This window comes from Schistocerca gregaria, chromosome 7 (genome assembly GCF_023897955.1).
Source record: "Schistocerca gregaria isolate iqSchGreg1 chromosome 7, iqSchGreg1.2, whole genome shotgun sequence".
Taxonomy (NCBI): Eukaryota; Metazoa; Arthropoda; class Insecta; order Orthoptera; family Acrididae; genus Schistocerca; species Schistocerca gregaria.
Window position 1 is genome coordinate 128,633,932 of NC_064926.1, and position 22,942 is coordinate 128,656,873.

General features: G+C 43.2%; 1 protein-coding gene across 2 annotated transcripts in view; it reads right to left on the reverse strand.

Moving 5' to 3' along the window:
• The window catches only part of LOC126281600 (semaphorin-2A-like), a 944,484-nt gene that overhangs the window by 640,613 nt on the left and 280,929 nt on the right, over nt 1-22,942 (reverse strand). Inside the window, exon 3 of one of the 2 annotated variants that reach the window (XM_049980701.1) lies at nt 6,698-6,732. The exons of the other annotated variant lie outside the window; for it this stretch is intronic. The gene's annotated coding sequence lies outside the window, so the exon portion shown is untranslated. The remainder of the gene's footprint in view (nt 1-6,697; nt 6,733-22,942) is intronic. 2 annotated transcript variants of the gene reach the window in all.

Consider the following 22,942-nt stretch of genomic DNA (forward strand, 5'->3'; position numbering starts at 1 on the left):
AAAACCAACCGCTCAAGCACGGCGCCCGACTCATATGGGACTTGCTCGTTAACTTTATTTGCGACCGCAGCGATAGAGAGTTTGAAACCTTCCCGTCTCTTCTATATCTCTTTTGTTACGCAACCTTCCCTCCTACAATAACGTATGAAACCTTCCCTTAAGGCCAGTCGGAGTGGCAGAGCGGTTCTAGGCGCTACAGTGTGGAACCTCACGACCGCTACGGTCGTAGGTTCGAATCCTGCCTCGGGCATGGATATGTGTGTTGTCCTTAGGCTTTAAGTAGCTCTATGTTCTAGGGGACTGATGATCAGAGCAGTTAAGTCCCACAGTGCTCAGAGCCATTTGAACCACCTTCCCTGAGGATTTCTATCTCTTGCTTAATAATAACAAATGAAATCTTCCCTTTGAAATTAATTCTCTTTCTCAATAATAATAAGTGCAATCTTCGCATACAAATTTAAATGCTGCTTATTAAAACTGATTTTCTGATTATTTCGACGAAACATATAATGTGTCGTCGTCGTGGCCCTCAGGCGTTACCTGCAATAACCCAAAACTGTTCCTTACCTTTTTTACTGTTACTGGATCGCCATCTGACTGCCACATCGAACTGCGACATGAATATACTTACTCTGTTTCACTATACCCTATTAGACGCTGGTGGGCTGTTATAATAAGTAGCTGTATTTATTACCAAAGCTGACGTTATTCTTTAATTAATTTGACTGAAGTTACGTAATTAATAGTTAAACTTTTTCTTGGCAACAATAAAATTTTGCAAAGTTTTAAGGTGACGGTTTCTGGGATGGATTATAACCAGCAATGCAATATTGCTGGCAAAAATTCATTATATTCTGAAAACGATTCTTCAAATATTTGCTGTTGGTAATGAAATGATTTTACAAACGTTCAAATGGGACTTACTTTTTACAATAATATTACAACCAGCATTGCGCAAGTATACCTTCAGTAGTCACGAGTTTCTAAAAAAAATAATTCAATAATATTAGTTACTCTTAAGATAATAGTTAGCTGATGTCTCTGCACATCCGTTTATAATCTCTTGTAAATCATGGCTGGTGGCTGGCAGGCACACCGCTCCTCTCAACCTCTCGCTTCAGACCTGCTACCGACTCGCTTCACTTCTCGCTTACTACTGACTTCCTACGAACGCTAATGTGCGGTCTCTCCCGCTCTTTTCTTAAAATGTATCCATACGCAATCTCTCCTACCCTTTTTAAAACTGTATCAATCTGCCGTCTCTTCCGCCAATAATACTTTGGTGCAGACATTCCCTGCTAGCAGAATTATTTCCAAAATGACAAATATTAATTATTTCTACTTAATCCTATTAATTAAAATGTAAACATCTTTCATGAATTGTGACTTGACCATAGACCATATAAATATACACGTCTTACAACTTGTTGGCTGTATCTGACTCGCAAATCACACATTTTTTTTTTTTTTACAGAAATCAACGGGAGTATATTTCCTACGTTAGTTCTGCGAAATCACACATTTCCTCCCTCGTCAAATGCCGGTCACGTTGTCCTGTCTATAGTACACGTACGAGGTGAAATCAAAAACTAACAATAATTTTTGCTTTTCTTAAAGTATGTTTATTTATTCATCATCATCAACCTTATACCCTTTAAAGGAATGCCCCTCACATGTAACTCACTTGTGCCAGTTCTTTTTCCAGTCTTGGAGTCGCTTCTGGAACTCATTTTCGTTTGGCGTACAGCTCCTTCAGCGATTCTGTTTCTGTCTCATAAATGGCGGCCAAACTACGTCCTGTCATGGTTCTCTTCGGCCTCGAGAATTGGGAGGAATTGCAGAAGGTCATGTCCGGTGGCTGAGGCAACATAAAAGTTTTGTTTTTTGCTAAAAAAAAAAATAGCGAACAAGCGCCGTGGCGTGAGAGGGAGCATTATCGTGATGCAGTTCCCACTTGCGGTTTTGCCACATTTCTGGTCTTTTTCTTCGGATTGCTTAAAGCAGGTAGAATTCCTTATCGACATTACGACCATAAGGCAGTAAATCGTGATGCACTAACCCATGTCAATCGAAGAAAACAGTGAGAAGAATCGTCCACATGTGATCGAAGTTTTTTCAAATGTTCAAATGTGTGTGAATCGCTAAGGGACTTGACTGCTGAGGTCATCTGTCCCTAGACTTACACACTCTATAAACTAACTCAAACTAACTTATGCTAAGATCAACACACACACTCATTCCCGAGGGAGGACTCGAACCTCCGGCGGAAGGGGACTTTTTTTTCGGTCTTGGATCCGTTGGGACGATTGGGCCTTAGTTTCAACGTCATACACGTATATCCATGTTTCGTCATCTGCTATAAACTTCTGTAGAAGTTCCGGATCTTTGTCGACTTCATTCAACAGTTCCTGGGTGATGTCTTCACGAAGTCATTTTTGGTCGAAACTCGACAATTTCAGAACAAAGTTTGTTGCTACACGTTTCATGCCCAAAACATCCGAAAAAAAATTGCTCGGCATAAGCCAAAGAGCATTCCGACATCATCAGCAACCTCTCTGATGGTGATTCGGCAATTTTTCAGTACTATTTTCTTAATTTCTTCTGCCAGTAAGTTCTGTTGTCAGCAACTGCTGTGCTATGGCGTCTAGTACGGTCGTCGTCTTTAACGCGCTCTCGTGTGCTTTGAAATCTTTAAACTCTTGTCTTACTCATTGTAGATTCGCCCAAATCCACAATCAACATTTCGAATGTGATGCTGCAGTTTATTCCATTTTTCAAGCAAAATTTGATCCATATTCTTTGATCCATCTTCTTGGTAACTAAAATTTTGCCGAACACTCGAAAAAGTGGTTAACCTTTTCGACTGTCAGCAAAAAACTAAATATTCAGACAGCTGAAAATGCAAATAGTTATCAAGAACATGTGTACCAACAAGATTAAAAAAAACGGTTTGAAAATCTGATGTGTAAAGACCGTGAAATTAAGAAATTCCCGTCACTTTTTGCTTCCTACCTAAAGAAAAACTTCAATATAGACGAATATGTTATAAGACAAAAAGGAATCTTCAGTCTGTAAGGGTACCATCTTTTAAACGTTCCGTTAAAAATAGTACGATACAAATTTACAATACTTTTCAACACATGATAAAAACTGTATAATAATTTACCTCAGTCTGTAGTGGAGCCCAAAGTTCATTCTTACTTTGTCACTCTTTCCTTGACGTAACAGAGTTTTTAGAAAATGCGAAATGCAAGACTTGAAACTGGAAGTTACAAAATATCCTACTGCAAATAGGACTATCTCTTGTACATTAAGCCAGAAAAAAAAATCACTGCAGTATTGCGGTTTAACATGTAAGTAAGTGTGTGTGTGTGTGTGTGTGTGTGTGTGTGTGTGTGTGTGTGTGTGTGTGTATGTGTGTGTGTGTGTGTGTGTGTGCAAAACGATAAAACGGTATTTATTGAAGAATTATGTATACCATAATCTAAATTTTTTTTTGCTTGCACTGACATAGAAAGAAATCTTGCAATTCGTTGGTGCATGCTCCTTGGTATTGCCACAAAATCGAATAAACTGACTCATGAGAGAGCTCGCACTATTTTTCCATAATATTGAATATACTTCTATTAAATTAATAAAAACGTCCCCGAAGCTCTTAGAAAACGCGAAGGGGACAAACAAAATTGGAAATAACGAGAATCCAGCCAGCCACTCATTGCTTCGTAACTACTCGTCTCTATCCAATACACTACGTTACTGCATTACACTTAACGATTACAACAAATCTTATCAAGAACAATACAATCTGACGTTTCCCGTCATTTTATTGATATATTGTATCAATAACAACGCGTTTTCGCTAAATTTTCTGTGTTCTCTAAACTTCAAACGGCATATATTCGTAAAACGTACAGGGGATAGGCAAAATAATGTGATCACCTTTACTTACATGGGAATGATTTATTCACAAGGGGTTGGTCAACCATTAGCCAGCAATACAGCTGCGATTCTTCATGGAATACGGGGAAACACTGTTGATTACTAGACGTCAATGAATGTTCGGGCTAAGTGCGGTGGGCACACTTGGTTGACTTAGAGTTCTTAGAAAATGAGCTGGCACATTCTAGAGGGGAGGGGGGGGGTAAGGAGTACTCTGGTACTTTTAGATGTCAGGAGATTTTGCTGAGCATGAACTGTTGTTTGAGAGACACTTTATGTCAGGGATAAGCAGTTTCCACCGAAGCTCGTGCTACTTAAAGAGAGATTAATCAGCTGCAAGGTAAACAGCTTCGACCAGCCACAGTTAAATTGTAGTTTGGTTCGCTGCTCGGGCACTTTTGTTACAGAACTTCTATACAGGATCAAGTTAACTTTAGAGCGATCATTAAGTTTCATCCATCTACTGGTAACATTTTGCGTCTGACGATTCATATTCTCCCAGTTGTCTAACGTCTGTGAAAACAAAAATGATGAACTGCCACGTTTGATTTGTTTCCATACAGAGATTATTATCTTTGTGGTTCGAACAAAAAACTCTTAAATTTAAAGTAACGTTCAGTTATGTATATATAACTTCATATTTTTGCTGCCAAACAGTCATCATAACGCAGTCTGATTAGTACAAAAAAAGGGGTTAAAACTGTTTCTCATGTACTGCATAACATACTGAGGCTAATTGATAACTGATAGCGTGTTGCACAATTACGTATTTCTATGTGTTGCCATCCGCTATAGATGCAAATACCGCGGAAGTGCATAATGAGTTTCATGTTTTAGTCGTCAATATTTATGAACAACTGAACGTTTCCTGGAGCCCGCAACAGAACAAAACGCTATCAGAACCACAGTAACACATCGACGTTACATTGTTCGGAGACGTGAGAAGGTTTTTAAAGCTGAGTAGCTACTTACTTCAGAGACTAATTTCCCAGCGGAACGATCGTTTCAGCATCTCTAAAATGCAATTTGTGTGCTTCTTCTCATTTCCGAAAGATCGAATCATGTAACTAACTTTCCACTACATTTTTCTTGATAAAATGGCCTCACATAAGACATGGAAAATTAGTAACCGCATTTATTTATAGACAAGATAGTAAAATTATTTTGGTCCGCCTGTATTTCACCAGAATTTGATATAGACATTTTATCTCTGATGAACAGCAATAGGCGACATGACATGTAACGATATGCTATAACATGACCACTGCACACCGCGAGATTCAACAGCACCTGGTGCCGCGCGGGATTAGCCGAGCGGTGCTAGGCGCTGCAGTGCGGCTGGTCCCGGCGGAGGTTCGAGTCCTCCCTCGGGCATGGTTGTGTTTGTTTGTTCAAAAAATGGCTCAGATGGCTCTGAGCACTATGGGACTTAACATCTGTGGTCATAAGTCCCCTAGAACGTAGAGCTACTTAAACCTAACTAGCCTAAGGACATCACACACATCCATGCCCGAGGCAGGATTCGAACCTGCGACCGTAGCGGTTACACGGTTCCAGACTGAAGCGCCTAGAACCGCACGGCCACACCGGCCGGTCGTGTTTGTTTGTCCTTAGGATAATTTAGGTTAAATAGTGTGTAAGCTTAGGGACTAATGACCTTAGCAGTTAAGTCCCATAAGAATTCACACACACTAAAAAAAGAAAGGCAATTACATGGGCCACAAGTTGGGAAATCCGCTGACATAAGCGACTTTGAGACAAAGAGCAGATTGTTATGGCCCGGCGCCTGGGAATGAGCATCACGAAAAGGGGAAAATGGCCGGCTTTTCGCTTCTTGCTGGAAAGTATTTGAAGGATGGTGAAACTAAGAGTAGGCGATAAGTTGTCGGCCATCCACGTCTCTTCACAGATCTGGTGATCGAGGTTTCCCGCTTTTTAAAGTAGGACAGGTGGCGGTCTTGTTCTATAGCTCACGAAGCAGAACAGTGCAGCTATAAACACAAGTGCATCGAAGCATACTGTTCAGCGAACACTGGTAAACATGGGCCTACGCAGCAGACGATCGTTAAGAATTTCCATGGTGACCCAATATGATCGTCAGCTATGATGCCAATGAACTTGGATTCATTGAGATTGGACTGCGGCAGCTCGAAACAGCCACTGACGCAAGTCAATGGGCTCAGTATGCTATGTGGGGAAATTCATCTAGCTTCCGCGGGACCTGTGGTAGTAATCGAAAGCGCGATGTTAGCCATGGACTAAATAGACATTACTGCAGACTACCTGCATTCATTCATGCCCGATGTCTTGCGTCTTCCAACGTGGTAACTGTCGTTGTAAGAAGGCCACACTCGTGCTACAATATTCTTCAAATACATGCAACATAATAACCCACTACCTAATACATTAGTGGGGCCTAATTTATGCTACAGTGCTTTGAAGAGCATTATAGTACACTCACATGGAAGTCATGGCTACCAGATGTGAAGGCGATGGATACGTCTTGGACGCTTGCGGACGCCAGCTCTGCGTCTATAAACCACAGGACAGTAACTTATGGCAACTGCGTGATCAGTGCGTAGGCGTGTGGTACTACACACCTCCGGAAACCTACCAAGGACTTGTGTCGAATCCATGAGACGTAGAATCACCAACGTATTTCGTGACCAATACGCTTGAAAACAGATGGCGATAATATTTTGCCTCATCATGCTGTAATACTAATTTTAACCTAGTTGTAGATTGAAGTAGTACATACCTTTAGTGGAAGTGCACGCCCTCGTATTGCAGCGTCTGCAAAGAAAAACGTAGGACCATTACTGATGATGAGTTGTACATACAATGACTCATGGGACAGAGATATGCACATATACAGATGGCGGTAGCAGCGCACACACAAGTTATAAAAGGGGAGGGACAGTGCACTGGCGGAGCTGTTATTTGTATTCAGGCGATTCATGTGAAAATGTTTCCGACGTGATTATGGCCGCACGACGGGAGTTAACAGACTCTGAACGCGGCATGGTAAATGGAGGTCGATGCGTCGGACATCCCATTTCGGCCTTGGTCAATATTCCGAGTTCCACAGTGTCTAGAGTGTTCCTACAAAGCCAAATATTAGGCATTGTCTCTCAGCACGGACAACGTATGACCGACAGCGTTGACTTAACGACCGAGAGCAGCTGCGTTTGCGTAGATTTGTCAGTGGTAACAGACAAGCAACACTGCACGAAATAACCACAGGAATCAGTGTGAGAAGTACGACGAACGTCTGCGATAGGACAGCGCTGCGAAATTTAGCGTTAATAGGCGATGGCGGGAGACGACCGAAGCAAAAGGCTTTGATAACACCGTGATATCACCTGCGGTGCCTCTCTTGGACCCTAGACCACTGGAAAATCGTGGCATGGTCATTTGAGTCCAGATTTCACTTGGCAACAGGCGATGATAGGGTTCGAGTGTGGCGCAGACCGCACGAAGGTATGGGCCCAAGTTGTCAACAACGAACCATGCAAGGTAGTGCTGGCTCCATAGGTGTGTGGGCTGCGTTTACACGGAATGGACTGGTGTCTCTGATGCAACTGAGATCATTGAGGTCAAAATGACTGTGTGTTATGGATGACAGTGCGCCTTGTCTCAGGGCAACAGTTGTTGGCCATTGGTTTGAAGAACATAGTGAACAGTTTGAGCGTATCATCCAGATTGCCCGACATGCTTCCGGTCATACATTTATGGGACATAATCGAGAGGTCAGTTCGTGCAAAATACATCCTGCACTGACATACAACAGTTTTATAATCATGGACAGCTATAGAGACAGCACGGATCAACATTTGTGCAGAGGACTCCCAGCGACTTGTTGAGTTGCTCCACTACTCCGGGCGAAAGGACGTCAATACAGTAACAGGAGGTGCCGTATCACTTTGACACATCAGTGCACAGTAATAAACCGACTGTGGGGCTATTCTTTCCCCATCAGGTACCCAGACAGTGGCGCATCGTAATCTCTCATGTGCTAATCTTATCTTTCTGAACCTTTCCGCCGGCCGCGGTGGTCTCGCGGTTCTAGGCGCGCAGTCCGGAACCGTGCGACTGCTTCGGTCGCAGGTTCGAATCCTGCCTCTGGCATGGATGTGTGTGATGTCCTTAGGTTAGTTAGGTTTAAGTAGTTCTAAGTTCTAGGGGACTACTGACCACAGTAGTTGAGTCCCATAATGCTCAGAGCCTTTTGAAGCATTTTTTGTACCTTTCATTTACACTACTGGCCATTAAAACTGCTACACCAAGAAGAAATGCAGATGATAAACGGGTATTCATTGGACAAATATATTATACTAGAACTGACATGTGATAACATTTTCAAGCAATTTGGGTGCTTAGATCCTGACAAATCAGTACCCAGCACAACCACCTCTGGGCCTAACAACGGCCTTGATACGCTTAGGCGTTGAGTCAAACAGAGCTTGGATGGCGTGTACAGCTACAGTTGCCCATGCAGCTTCAACACGTTACCACAGTTTATCAAGAGTAGTGACTGGCGTACTGTGACGAGCCAGTTGCTCGGCCACCATTGACCAGACGTTTTCAGTTGGCGAGAGATCTGGAGAATGTGCTGACCAGGGCAGCAGTCGAACATTTTCTGTATCCAGAAACGACCGTACAAAAATGTAGGGTTTCGCAGGGAGCGAATGAAGGGTCGTAACACATCTGAAATGTAACTTCCACTGTTGAAAGTGCCGTCAATGCGAACAAGAGATGACCGAGACGTGTAACCAATGGCACCCCATACCATCTCGCCGGGTAATACGCCAGTATGGCGACGACGAATACACGCTTCCAATGTGCGTTCACCGCGATGTCGCCAAACACGGATGTGACCATCATGATGCTGTAAACAGAAGCTGGATTTATCCGAAAAAATGACATTTTGCCATTCGTGAGGCCAGGTTCGTCGTTGAGTACACCATCGCAGGCGCTCCTGCCTCTGATGCAGCGTCAACGATAACCGCAGCCATGGTCTCCGAGCTGTTAGTCCATGCTGCTGCAAACGTTGTCGAACTGTTCGTGCAATTGGTTGATGTCTTGTAAACGTCATCATCTGTTGACTCAGGAATCGAGACGTGGCTGCACGATGCGTTACAGCAATGCGGATAAGATGCCTGTCATCTCGACTGCTAGTGATACGAGGCCGTTGGGATTCAGCACAGCGTTCCGTATTACCCTCCTGGACCCACCGATTCCATATTCTGCTAACAGTCATTGGATCTCGACCAACGCGAGCAGCGATATCGCGATACCATAAACCGCAATCGCGATACTCTACAATCCGACCTTTATCAAAATCGGAAACGTGACGGTACGCATTTTTTCCTCCTTACACGGGGCATCACAACAACGTTTCACCAAGCAATGCCGGTGAACTGCTGTTTGTGTATGAGAAATCGGTTGGAAACTTTCGTCATGTCAACACGTTGTAGGTTTAGCCACCGGCGCCAACCTTGTGTGAATACTCTGAAAAACTAATCATTTGCATATCACAGCATCTTCTTCCTGTCGGTTAAATTTCGTGTCTGTAGCACGTCATCTTCGTGTTGTAGTAATTTTAATGGCCAGTGGTGTATCTTTTTTTGATTCCTACATATAATATGTCGTACTTAAATTACCTATTTTAAAATTTTCTTTTATTCTGGTTGCTTGAGATGGCTCCAATTTTCTACTACTTTATTCTTTTATTTGCCTAAGTTTTCTGTTCCTCGTACGTAATACATATTAATCACAACAGTTAACTGGACTATAAATGTCCTATTTCCTGTAACGCAGTTTTAAACCTACACTTACGATGGAGTAGACTGGACTTCATTAGCGCGTTCTTGGGGACTAAAAGTGCTGTATATGCTTCTAATCTGTGTTTGGAATCTGTGTAATAGATTACGTCTGGACTTGATTTACCATTATGTCTTATGGCTGACGATTGTTGGTTTGTGGAGAAATGATACGGCTCTTAGGAATCCCAGTCTTATTTGATCCATGTGAACTTTGTTCGCAGACGAATGCGAATTTTTTACTAGGCTTGACAGCCTCCTTTCCGTTGCTTGATGTGCCATGTTCCCACTGTTCGCTTAAGGCTGGAACTCTGCAAAGGAGAACCCATGGGAAATCGCCGCGCGTCACACAAGCAGTAGAAACACAGAGCTAGACTCCTAATCAAATTTTCCGCCGGGAACCTATATCTGAACCTTGCGCACATCCCAGCTTTCCTTCAGAAATGATTGTGATCAGACGTTTCTTCCTTTGCACTTCTGGAAAGAGCTCATTAGAAGGTTAGAGAGAAGTAGAATATGAAACTGAGTCTTGAGCTCCTAATTTCGACAGAAAGACTATCAATCGCCTTTGAGAGAAGTGCACTACCTACCGGAAGAAACGACTTGGACACATCTGTAATCTTCGCCAACAGCGCACCGGGTTAGTACACCACATCGTAGGTCGTCACAGAGTTCGACAAGTGTACCAGGTGTGCCTTACGCCGTCGATACACGGATCTTGGGCTCGAACGCTGAGCGTTGAGCGTGCCGAGTTTCTGACGTCATAGCGTCAAAAAAGCACGTTTGGGGTGTCTTTCCGAAAGTGCAGCATTATATCTATCACGTCAGATATTCTCTGAGAGTTCACCAATGAGGTGGAACAACGCTACCTTAAGTCGTATGTTTCTACAGTACAGAGTCCCGAGACGCCATTTTGGCTTTGAATTGAAGCCCATGTGTATATATACAGTGTTTCTAAGCACCAGAAATTTCGGATCTCCAGAAAATCATTAATTACTTGTGCGATTTGTTGCAATAAAATGAGGGGGGAATCGTCATATTGATGGTTGAAGAATTATTGTAACTTGCGTAATATGAAAGTGTGCCCTTTACAGGCAATGGAATATTGAGGATACATCAAAAACGCTTTGTTTTTAGTGCAAATTATTACAATTAAATGGCAGTTAATAACTTATCTCCAACTAAAGCTTTCAGGAAGTGGTACGATGAACAAAAGGTTATAAATTATTTATTGTCGATATACCGTGATGAGTAAAGACTCAGGTAAGCACTGGGACGCGAGATGCGTTGTTTGAAACTAATTTTTTTTCCTGGCCTTCGCTTTCTCTAATGGTTCAGATACTTTGACAGAAAAATATTCTATAATTTCGATGTTATGTAAATATAAGTGCGCTCTTTCTGTAGTGTGAGTTTGTTCGACCGGCTTTATTTCACTATTTGCAGTAAAATATTTGGCACTCCCCCATTTCAAGTTTTGTGTTTCACGTGTTGTGATGGTTCTGCTACTGAGTAGGAACAGTTACGGCGTCTAGGTTACACCGAAAAGCGAGGATGATTAAATATTTTTTATCTTCTGTGGAGAAATGTTGTAAATTTGCATCGCACTATTTATAATGCAACTTTTACATGCCGATGTCCTTACTGACTTTCCTTTTGCCTTATGACATGTTAATAGATACTGAAGTTCTTATTAATGTGTTGTGGGGACAAAACAACATGATTAGTACATGGACAGGGGAGGAAATGTTTGTTTTCAAAAATGTTTCAAATGGCCCTAAGCACTATGGGACTTTATATCTGAGGTCATCAGTCTCCTAGAACTACTTTAACCTAAGTAATATCATACACATCCATGCCCGAGGCAGGATTCGAACTTGTGACAGTAGTGGCCGCGCGGTTCCGGATTGAAGCTCCTAGAACCGCTCGGCCACACCGACCGGCCCAATGTTCGTTTTAATAGAGCATGTTAGTAGATATTGAAGTTTTCATTCATGTGTACTAGAGACAGAACAAGATGACTAGTATATTGTAAAGGAAGCAATTATGCGTTTTAATAGAGCTACCATAGGAATTTTGCGCAAGTCCATGTCGTAAATAGTGCGATTTGCGAGCCAGTTACAGCCTTCAACTGCCCCTGTAACGTATACCACACCGACGTACCGTATGCACGAGTCGCATCGTTTCTCGGCGGTTAGCAGCGCATTGGACGACCAACGTTTGCGTCCGCGCGCCGACGGCTTTACAGAGACGAACTGCACACGTACACATGCGCATAACCACTGAGCTTGTGCCTCGCGAGCGTATCACAAATCTGTGCGAGTGTAGGCATCAACGGCCGTTTTCATCTTCAGCACATTTTCTCCGGCTACGTGAACGCTTCGTCATTTTGTTATGTAGTCCACTGTTTCGGCCACTGTTGCAAATCGTCTCAGTTGTCAAGAGGACTGAAGCTCTGTTTCGATTGGCAGGAGTGTGGTGGCGGTTTTAAAGTCTTTTATTGCTGTTTGCTGGTACCACCGATTGAGGTGCACATCAGTATGGTGACATAGTACTGCTCCCGCGGCAATCTGAGGCAACCTTAGATAACACAGTGTGTAACGAACCATCATCCGTATCTTGTAAGATTTCAAGTTGTGCAAAGATTTGCAACTTGCTTTAAATGTACAGAAATGTAAAATTATGGACTTCACAAAATGATATAGGTATTCTACGACTATAGTACCCACGATTCACAGTTATAACAGGTCAACACATACAAATCGCTGGGTGTAAACTTTATAGGGAGATGAAATGGGGCGATCACACAGGCTGTCGCAGATAAATCAGGTGGCAGGCTTCGGTTAGTTGGTACAAATGGTTCAAATGGCTCTGAGCACTATGGGATTTAACATCTGAGGTCATTAGTCCCCTAGAATTTAGAACTACTTAAACCTAACCAACCTAAGGACATCGCACACATCCATGCCCGAGGCAGGATTCGAACCTGCGAACGTAGCGGTCGCGCAGTTCCTGACTGAAGCGCTTAGAACCGCTCGGCCACCCGGCCTGCGGTACATTAGTAGAAGAGTAATCAGTTTACTGTTTCCACATCTTTTCTTATTGTTCTTGTTGTTGTTGCTGTTGTTGTTATTGTCGTTGTTGTCGTGGTGGCGTTTTTCCGTCCGAAGACTGGTTTATTGCAGCTCGCCAGTCTATTCTATCTTGTGCAGGTCTCTTCTAACACGAAGATAAATTAGAGAGACTGAAGCATACACGGGGGCTTAGGATCAGTCGTTCTTTCAGTGCACCATTCGTGACTGGAACAAGAATGGGGGGATTGACAATGGTACACCAACTATTCCACACCACAGTCCGTAAGATTGATTGAAGAATACACAGGTTGCTCGGAAATTTCCGTTACAAACTTCTAGGAGTTGTAGAAGGGTGTGAGTACGTAATATCGTAACTAGTGAACCATATCCGGAAATGTACCGTTACCGTGCTGCAGCCCTTTGAAAGCATGTTTGCTTAGTAGGTTTGCAACAGGGTGCTCATGTAGGGGGGAGGGGGTTACGTCGGGTTTTCTGACGTCATTTGACGTCTGTCCTGTCCCTGTGATCTGATTCTAGTCTCATTCACGTGTCTGTGAGTGTTAGAGCAACATGGTTGAGTACGCATTTGTAGAATACACCGACATGATCATTCTGTACGGCGAAGTTCCCGGTAATGGATGTGCTCCTCGTCGTCTTTATCAAGATCGTTATCCACAACTTCCGACTCCATCGCATACCCTTTTCGCCACAACTAAGCAACAGTTTCGAGAGAGATGTACCTTGATCAGGCGCGACTGTGGTGCTCCAAGAATGCGACGCACTCCCAACTTGGAAGAGGCCGTAATGGATCATGTTGAAGAGAACCCGCCAACGAGTAGACGAGCAATTGCGCGTGCATTGCATGTTGCTCCCAGAACCTTATGGTATGTTCTGGGTGGTGAACAACTACACCCATACTACTCCAACACTCTGTGCCACCTGTTGCACTCACAGACACGTGAAAGGGGTTCGAATCGAGTCAGAGAGGCAGGATACACATCAAATGACATAAGCCAGTCCGATGTAAGAACTCGCTCGTCCCACCATGACTGCCCTGTTTCTGCGCGGAGTGGCGGCGCGGTTTGATTCGGCATGTCACGGATTGCGCAGCCCCTCCCGCTGGAGGTTCGAGTCCTCCGTCGGGCATGGGTGTGTGTTTTGTCGTTAGATTAAGTTAGTTTACGTTAGATTAAGTAGTGTGTACGTCTTGGGAGCGATGACCTCAGCAGTTTTGTCCCATAGTACCTTACCACAAATTTCCAAATTTTTTTATGTACTCAGTCTACTCTGCAAATTCTAGAAATTTGTATCGGTGATTTCCAAAGACCCCACAGGTGTAGATTTGGTACGTAGATTGAGTTTGCAAGATCCCTTCGCTTCTAAACTGATACCCAGCTTAGCCGCGAGGCGTAGAGGGTGGTACATGTGACGTACAGTATAACTGGTCAGCATTTACACCCGGAATTTGCGAGTCTAAGTCGGACCTTCCTTGATCCACTCTGGTGGGTCATGTCGTCGGATTTCTTCCTACCTGTGCGCGGTGAAGCTCTCGTAAATGTCGTCCCGGGAAGATGCGTCATTGGCGCATTGGGTGTCTCTGTCGGTGGAAGCTAATTACCTGAAATTGCTGTCGACCATCTTTGGGGTATCTACATATTAGAAATTAGCATTCAGAATGTCGTATATCACTTTATTCCTATTAGATCACTAATGAAACACTCATGTCACAAACTACTAGTAACCGAGAACAAGACAGGAAGACGCCGACTGCCGACTTTGACCCGCAGTCCGTATCTCTTACTAGTTTCGTCACAGTTCGTGTATTTCCGGTCAAGTTCGTACTTATTAAGATAAGTATTTGTAAATGAACGGTTGTGAATTTTAACGAGGCAAAATTATGATAAATAAATTTAAACATCCAGAGGCTTCTCCTAGTATTCGTGTTGTCATAAATGACTTTGATTATTAAATATAAATAAAGAAAATGGGTGACTTTGGCGCCAAGATGGCGGTACTTCCCGTCATGTATATTTCCCAGGCTGACGCTTGTTGCTAGGGTCCAGCGCCGAGCCCCACCCCACTACGGTCGACATATGGTCGATTCGTCACCTAGCCAGCCAGCGTGGGAAATACTCTCCGACTCATGGCCGGCTACGGACTACAGCACTTGCCAACTATCGTGAATACATCAATAAGAGACAATAATTTATTAAAACTGGTAAAAATGTCTCCCCACGTAAGTGGCACCTTACGAGTTGTGGCGGTGATACAGTAGGTGGGTGCTAAGGCCGGTATTACACTATCAAATTTCTTTGTCCAATATCTTTGTCAAAGATATTTGATGGTGTAATAGGGACTTTGTCAAATGCCGTCCAATATTTGATCAAATCTAGGGCCTCGCTGTAGATTTGATCAAAGACATCGCTTGTCTTCTGTTCACTGCAATGTGACATGTTACCACATGGAGAGCTAGCATCGCTGCAGCGTTCTGTCGTCTGTAGTGTTTTTATAAATATTGCTGGTAAATATAATTACAAACAAAATTAATAGGGATGTATGAAGTTGATAAAGCGCTTTACAACGTGAGGTACCCTGAATACAAAAATAGATTAAGAAGATTGGAGACCTTACCTGACCTGACCTGACCTGACCTAACCTAACCCAACACAACATAACCCTCTCTTGTAGCAAGGAATCGGAGTGTTACAGTGAGCATGTCCTTTGAAGATGCAGCAGTTCTTACGTGAATATTGTGCTTTGTGATATGAGGATACACTTCACTGAGCACATACAGAAATGTGTGCTCATCCATTCTTAAGTAATTGATGTACGACTTGACGTCTTCCACTGTAAGCTCACGTAAGAAGTTTTGTTGGATGCTTTTATCGTGTCTTCGTAAAACACACGGCTTCACCCAGATTAGATTGGTTTTTCGTTCCATAGATCCGTGCTGAGGAGATCCTCTTGGATGTGGAACATGTCAATTTTTTTAAAGCTAAGATAACAATACTAATAGTACGAATAAATACAATACATTATTTGTTTCTATTAAAAAATTCGTCAATGGAGTAGAAGGAGTTGGCCACTAATAAGTCTTTCAGGCTCCTTTTAAACAGATCTTTATTTGTAACTAAATTTATTATGTTTGCTGGCAAATTATTGTAGATGAGTGTTTCTGAGTAGTGGACCCCGTTTTGAACTAAAGTAAGTGCTTTTAACTCCTTGTGCAGATCATTTTTGTTCCTGGTATTGTATGTATGAACTGAGTTGTTTGTTGGAAAAAGAGATATATTATTTAGGACAAATTTCATTAAGAAGTAAATATACTGAGAGGCAGTAGTCAGTATACCCAGTTCTTTGAAGAGGTTTCTTCAGGACGTCCGTGAATTTACTCCACAAGTAATACGTATTACACGCTTTTGGACTCTGAATACTTTTGTTTGACTTGAAGATTTACCCCAAAATATTATCCCATGTGACATTATGAAATGAAAGTAGGCAAAGTATGCAAGCTTTTTCATTTTTATATTGCCTATGTCCGCTAACACTCGAACTGCAAATACAGATTTGTTAAGGCGTTTCTGCAGTTCTGTGGTGTGCTCCTGCCACCTGAATTTATTATCAAGTTGTAATCCCAAGAATTTCAGACTGTCAACCTCGTATGTATGGTTCCTTTTTTTCCCCACTTCTTTTCCGCATATGCACACAATGCAATTGCGGTACGTGCGACTGCTGCGGTTAATAACAAGTTGTTGTCAGCCATCTTGGACTTTGACGAAAAATTTTATATTTAATCACATCTTTGATCAAATCTTTGACAAAGAAATTTGATAGCGTAATACCGGCTTAAGTAAAAAACTGAGGCCTTCATAATGTAGGTTTGTGAATTCTTTACTTCACCAGGGAATGATTTACGTACACAAGTAATCAAAAGTGCCGCAGATGTTCAGCAGGTAGTGAGTCGTCCAGTGACTCTTCGCAAGTCTCGTTTATGGTTTCTAAAAGAGCGCGAAGATTCACTTACTACACTGGACGAATGCGTCGCCCTTGACATAACCTGTTTGTTCGTGTGAGCGTGACGACGCGAGGGAGCTGTGAGGAATGGTTGAGACGGCTGTGCTGCTGGAGCCACACATCAGCGGACGGGAGCGTACGGCGGTGCGCGGCACCGTCAACAGGCTGCAGGCATCGCGATAAGCGGCCGGAGTGGGGCTGCGGCTGCCCCTGCGGGCGATCTAGTCTGAGCGCTCCAATATACTGGCGTGCTGGCTGCCCGCCTCTTTGGAATTCCCCGTTTCTGGAGGAGTCCGGCTGTAGCAAAAAACAGATGCACCAGCTGCAGCTGGAGTCGCTGCCACTGTCCGCAGATGAGGTATCCCGACAGAACGACATACTGCCGGACAGACTAAACGAGGTGACGCAGTGACTGGAGTACTGAAGGCAATAGCCCAGCGCCCTTTGCTTGGCTAGCAATTCATTCGCTTTTTCCTACACACGGATGTGAGATCCTCAAAATTACCAATATCCTTAACATCGGTTTGTTGCAGGATTCTCGGACATATTCTTGGTTCGAATATAAAGAATTTCCTTGAGACAGAGAAGTTGCTGTCCATGCATCAACACGGCTCTTGAAAGCATCGCTCCTGCCAAACGCAACTCGTCCTTTTTTTACATATCTTTCGAACCATGGATGAAGGGTATCAGACGGATATTCCTTGACTTCCGGAAAGCGTTTGACTCGGTGCCCCACTGCAGACTCCTAACTAAGGTACGAGCAAATGGGATTGGTTCCAATGTATGTGAGTGGCTCAAAGACTTCTTAAGTAATAGAACCCAGTCCGTTGTCCTCGATGGTGAGTGTTCATCGGAGGTGAGTGTATCACCTGGAGTGCCCCAGGGCAGTGTCGTAAGTCCGCTGTTGTTTTCTATCTACATAAATGAGCTTTTGGATAGGGTGGATAGCAATGTGCGGCTGTTTGCTGATGATGCTGTGGTGTACGGTAAGGTGTCGTCGTTGAGTGACTGTAGGAGGATACAAGATGATTTGGACCGGATTTGCGATTAGTGTAAAGAATGGCAGCTAACTCTAAATATAAATAAATGTAAATTAACGCAGATGAATAGGAAAAAGAATCGCGTAATGTTTGAATACACCATTAGTGGTGCAGCGCTTGACACAGTCACGTCGATTAAATATTTGGGCGTAACATTGCAGAGCGATATTAAGTGGGACAAGCATGTAATGGCGGTTGTGGGGAAGGCGGATAGTCGTCTTCAGTTCATTGGTAGAATTTTGGGAAGATGCGGTTCATCTGTAAAGGAGACCGCTTATCAAACACTAATACGACCTATTCTTGAGTACTGCTCGAGCGTTTGGGATCCCTATCAGGTCGGATTGAGGGAGGACACAGAAGCAATTCAGAGGCGGGCTGCTAGATTTGCTACTGGTAGGTTTGATCATAACGCGAGTGTTGCGGAAATGCTTCAGGCACTCGGGTGGGAGTCTCTGGACGAAAGAAGGCGTACTTTTCGTGGATCGCTACTGAGGAAATTTAGAGAACTAGCATTTGAGGCTGACTGCAGTATAATTTTACTGCCGCCAAATTATATTTCGCGGGAAGACTACAGAAGTAAGATAAGAGAGATTAGGGCTCGTACAGAGGCATATAGGCAGTCATTTTTCCATCGTTCTGTTTGGGAGTGGAACAGGGAGAGAAGATGCTAGTTGTGGTACGAGGTACCCTCCGCCAAGCACCGTATGATGAATTGTGGAGTATGTATGTAGATGCAGAGATGAGACGGTAGTCCACATGATCAGATCTACTTCCTTTTTTATACCTGGGAGGCACCTGTGCTGTTTTACAGTCATATATCCGTTCAAGCAATCTGTAGGGAATTCTGGTCATGTGTGAAGCTACGCTGAGCTGACGGAAGTCACGGGATACCTCCTGACATCGTGTGGGGCACCCTTTTGCCCGGCGTACTGAAGCCACTCGACGTGGCGTGGATTCAACAAGTCGTTGGAAGTCCCCTCCACAGAAATTGAACCATGCTCCCTCTATAGTGTTGCCACTGCAAGGTTTTGTGCATTGTAAGAGGTCCATGACTAAGGAATTTATTGCTAGCGCACTCGAGCAGATGTAATTTCGATGGACTGCTCACGCGCTTCCTGCGATATGTCAGCTTTAAGAGAATCTCAGACCAGAGAGCAGTGTTGGCTGGAGTAAGGCGGGCCGCAAGATGAGACGCAGGCCCGTGACGTGACGCAGGGGGCCTCACGCCAAATTCCTCACGGCAGCGTGAGTCACGGCGACAATCCTCGCAAGTTGGATCGCAGTTTCAATACGCAGTCTGCTGAGGAACTTTGGCTCTGGCAGAGATTGCGACTACTTCTGCTATGTTAATAGATATAAGTTCAGCACCGGATTCCAATTCTGAGTTTGAGTTCGAAACGGTGTGTTACATAGCTTTGATGAAACAAAAAGCAGAAAAAGTGCATACATGAAAAGAAGACTTAAGTCATGGGGAAATCGCTTTAACTAAGGAATTTGATGATGAAAAATTCACGAACTATTTTAGATTAAACCGTGATCAATTCCAAGAAGTCACGAATGAAATTGACAGACAGGGATGCAACGCTACAAGGCCGATTGGAATTAGCTTTTCGTCCATTTCGAACTACCAACAGCCAGAACCACCGTGAGCCTCGCAGTAAACTGCGTACAGGAGACTTGTGGCCCGCAGGGTCAAGCGCAGGAACTGCGTCACGTCACGCTGCGCTCTAACCTGCGCAGGACCATTCAGTTGTGTGGTTCGCAAAAACTCACCGTGAGTCGCCCTGGGTCACCTCACGGACCTGCGTCTCATCTTGCGGCCAGCCTTTGAGCAGTGTCAGTTGCAGGAGGAGTAAGTAGTAGCTAGCAGTCGTGTGTATGGAGTTCGCGAGGCCGGTCGTGGGGAGCGATGGCGGTGCCTGAGAGATGTAGTATAAGGTAAAAACAGCTGCTCGCATATGTAGTTTGTTACAACAAAATTGGTACTATTGTTATATCAAGTCCCATGTAAATGTTTTAAAAAACCTTTTAATAATGATCTTCTTTATAAAATTAGCTTTTCTGACAATCATTCATTTGAATTTAAAGAATTTACTAATTTCTGCAATCCATGGTTATCCCAATCACCGTAAAGAAAAATCAGTTGTTTCTTTTTATATATGACAAATTTAGCGGCCAGCATTGCACTGGGCTGTGCCAGTTTTTTTTTTTTTTTTTTTTTTTTTTTTTTTTTTTTTTTTTTTTTTTTTGTAGGAGCAGATATATACGCGTTATCTGGCGACTTCGTTAAGGTAAGAATTTTCAATTTATTCAGAATGATTTTTCGGGTCATGACGCTGCATTGCTGACGTCCAGATTGACCAGTTTACGTTCACAGTCAGTTAATTATTGATAGGTTATATATGTGAGTCACAATTTTATTGAGAGATTAGTCACATTTTACTATTGGTAGGTTACGGAATTTGTCTGTGTGGAGGTTACACTTGGTGTGAATGGTATAAATATTTTATCTGTTGGGAGCTTACAGCATGAAGTGACCTCTCGGTTATATCCCATAAATGTTAGATGGGATTCGTGTCAGGTCATCTGGGTGGCCAAATCATGGCTCAAATTGTTCAGAATGTTCTTCAAATCCACCGTGAACAACTGTGGCCGTTGACAAACGGCGCAGTGTCATCCATAAAATTTCTATCCTTGTTTGGGAACGTGAAGTCCATGAATGGCTGCAAATGGTTACCAAGTATCTGAACATAACCAGGATCCAGACCATTATACGTAAAACACAGCCTACACCATTATGGAGCCATCACTTGTCTTGTTGATTACTTGGGCGCATGTAATCGCAGGGTCTGCGCCACGCTCGACGCCTACCGTCAGCTCTTGCCAACCGACATCGGGACGTATCTGACCAGGGGTCAACCGATATGATCACGAGCAAAGCAGAGGCGCTGCAGATAGGGTTTCCATATCTAGCTAGGGTGTAGAAATTAAGTAAAAATTTTATTTAATACCAGGATCACTCCAAAAGCAATACACACTATTTTTGTAAAAATACAGTTTTCATTCTGCATGTGTGAAAGTTTTTCAGTGTCTAGATACATCCGTGCCGCTTGTTTTCAAACTTAGTTCCACCTGTACCCGTGAGTGGCGCTGTCACAGAATGTCTTCAAGATGGCTGTTGCACTTGACGTTCCTCAGAAGAAACGTGCTGTCATAGAATTCCTGTATTGTGAAAACGAGACAGTGGGAAACATCCACAAGAGGTTGAAAAAGGTGTATGGAGATGCTGCTGTCGATCGCAGCGCAGTTAGTCGGTGGGCAAGCAGATTACGTGATGGAAGCGGGATCTGCAGTATTGAGGATTGTCCTCGCAGCGGCAGGCCTCGTGTTGCACACACTCCAGACAATATGCAGAAAGTTGACGAATTGGTGACTGCTGACAGACACATGACAGTGAACGAATTGTCACGCTACGTTGGGATAAGGGAAGGAAGTGTTTGCAGAATACTGAAAGTGTTGGCGAAAAAAGGTTTGTGCCAGATGGGTTCCCAGGATGTAGACAGTGGCTCACAAAGAAACAAGAAAAACGGTATGCAGCGAACTTCTGGAACAATAAGAGAATGGTGGAGAAGAATTTCTTGGAAGAATTGTGACAGGTGATAAAACATGGCTCCATCATTTTCCACCAGAGACGAAGAGGCAATAATGGAGTGGCATCATGCAAATCACCCAAGAAAAAAAAAATAATTCAAAACCACTTCTCCTGCTGGGAAAGTTATGGCTACGGTGTTTTTCGATTACGAAGTACTCTTGCTTGTAGACATCATGCCAAAACCACTATAAATTCTGATGCATATGTGACGACACTGAAGAAACTTCAAGCTCGACTGAGTCGTGTTCGACCACATCGGCAAAAGCAGGATGTTTTGCTGTTGCACAACAGTGCATGGCCACATGTGAGTCAAAAAATCCTGGAATCTATCACAAAACTCGGATGGACAACACCGAAACACGCGCCTTAAAGTTCTGACCTGGCTCCATGTGACTATCATCTCTTTGGGAAACTGAAAGGAACAAGGTTTGAAGATGGTGACTCCCTTGTGTATGCTACCGAACAGTGGCTCCAACAGGTTGGTTCAGAATTTTACCGTGCGGGTATACAGGCGCTGGTTCCAAGATGGCTCAAGACAGTTGAGAGAGATGGAAATTATGTGGAGAAATGAAAAATTTGTTCCTAAAGGGCGTATCTACACACTGTAAAACTTTGAACCATGTAGAATAAAAGATGGATTTTTAAAAATATAGTGTACATTTCTTTTGGAGTGACCGTCGTATAATTACTATTTATTTTGAACACAATTGCTTGGAACTTGTTGCGGCAGAAGTAGTTGGTGCACCATATTTTTCGGAAGACTTCACCTTTTCCAGCAAGTCTTTTTCCCTTTTCATTCTAATAAAACTCCGTGTAAGTCAGCTTGTAGTTAGACGTGGCAGTGTAAGACTGATTCCACAGTCCCTGGCATCAGTCGATTTCTTTCTTCAATCCACTGGGCCGACATCAGCGAAACTACTCTTTCCACTGTGGCGTTGTTTGCAGGAATATAACACAAATGTTCGCATAATTTTCGCAGTTGGCATTTGCCTTCAGGCTTTTCGGTTTCCTTAAGAAAAAGATTCAGCTTTCTTCCGCAGAGTGTTTAGACTTCCATTCTTCTGAATCCTAAAAAGCTCTTCAGACACATATATTCCGGAAAACAACTGTCGCCTGATATGTTTACACTATTTTTGGTAAGGTATATAATAGTATTTTCAATCATCACACAGTCTGGGTTTCAGATAGAGTCATCTAGTCAAGTACTTGATTTTTATTGGAGGAAACAACTTATTCCTCTAACTAATCAAATACTGTGGTATAGAAAGCCATTTTCTCTTCCTCAAATTTCAAAATCAAATTAATTATGTCTTGCTTAGCGTTCTTATTATTTAAATTTTTCAAATTCATTTTGGTTTGCATGTCAGTAAAATTGGTAGTCTTCCTTTAATTAAGATGTCTTTG